This window comes from Galeopterus variegatus, unplaced genomic scaffold (genome assembly GCF_000696425.1).
Source record: "Galeopterus variegatus unplaced genomic scaffold, G_variegatus-3.0.2 Scaffold6138, whole genome shotgun sequence".
NCBI classification, from domain to species: Eukaryota; Metazoa; Chordata; class Mammalia; order Dermoptera; family Cynocephalidae; genus Galeopterus; species Galeopterus variegatus.
This window is the reverse complement of record NW_007732249.1, coordinates 19,452-20,452: the sequence shown is the minus strand read 5'-3', so window position 1 is coordinate 20,452 and position 1,001 is coordinate 19,452. Positions and strand designations below refer to the sequence as shown.

Here is a 1,001-nt window from a genome sequence, read left to right as displayed (position 1 = left end):
GGTGGGGGGGTGGGGTAGGGGGCACCTCAGCCCGCTGGGGAGGGGCCCAAACTGCACACACAGCCCATACATTCAGCGCCTCTCACCTGACCTAAAGTCAGCAAGGAAGACAAAAATAGGTTACTGTCAAAATTGCCCTTGGCCATTTTTAAAAGAAAAATGTCTGTGACTGCTCATAAAGCACAATGTGCACGGTTTTTATATATAAAACTTAAACCATGTATGCAAATGTATCCTGTGCACAGTAACGTGCTGTATATAAGAACACTAAATATAATTTATAGTCCTATTTAATTTTATCATCTATTTCTTTGATCGAGTGCATGTAGATGAATTTTAGTAAGTGAAATGTTCATATCATGGGACCCTACTTAACTGTTTTGGAGTGTTCATATGACATTTATTTCACTGAAGTTTAATCATTCAGATATACTGTATTGACTTGAATCTAATCATCTTAATGACTGAAGATATTATAGGTGGTTTAGGGTATAATCATGGTCCACCCTCAATTATCTGTGGGCAGGTCGTGATCTCTGAGGCTCAAATCTCAAGAAAATATTTAATCCTGGTCATACTTTTCTCTCAGCCCAGCAAAATGTATTTGGGAAAATAAACCTTCTTTCAGACCCTCTCAGTATTCATCATGCGGGCAGCACTGCCCAGTGGTTAGGAGTGTTTAGGTCCTGAAGTCAGCTCTCCTTGGTTCCACTCCTGACTGGATGAACCGCAGTCTCCCCAGGCTTCTGTTCCAGAAAGTGAGAGGAAGATAGAGGCAGGACCAACCTGGAAGACTGTTGAGAGCTTTGACTTGTATCTGTGTGGGAACGCCTGGCCCAGCATCTGGCACGTAGTGCGTTCTCAGTAAGATTAGTTACTGCTATGGCCTGAATGTTTATGTTCCTCCAAAACTCGTACATTAGGGGCCGGCCTGGTAGCTCACTGCTACAGTGCGCCACTTGGGAGTGTGGTGGCGCTCCCGCCGAGGGTTCGGATCCCAC

At 44.4% G+C, this 1,001-nt stretch overlaps 1 protein-coding gene across 1 annotated transcript in view; it reads left to right on the top strand.

Annotated features, from left to right (window-relative positions):
- LOC103605883 (glutamine--fructose-6-phosphate aminotransferase [isomerizing] 2-like) overlaps positions 1-1,001 on the top strand; it is a gene marked incomplete at its 3' end in the record, with an annotated part of 35,681 nt that overhangs the window by 17,945 nt on the left and 16,735 nt on the right. The gene's annotated exons all lie outside the window — the stretch shown is intronic.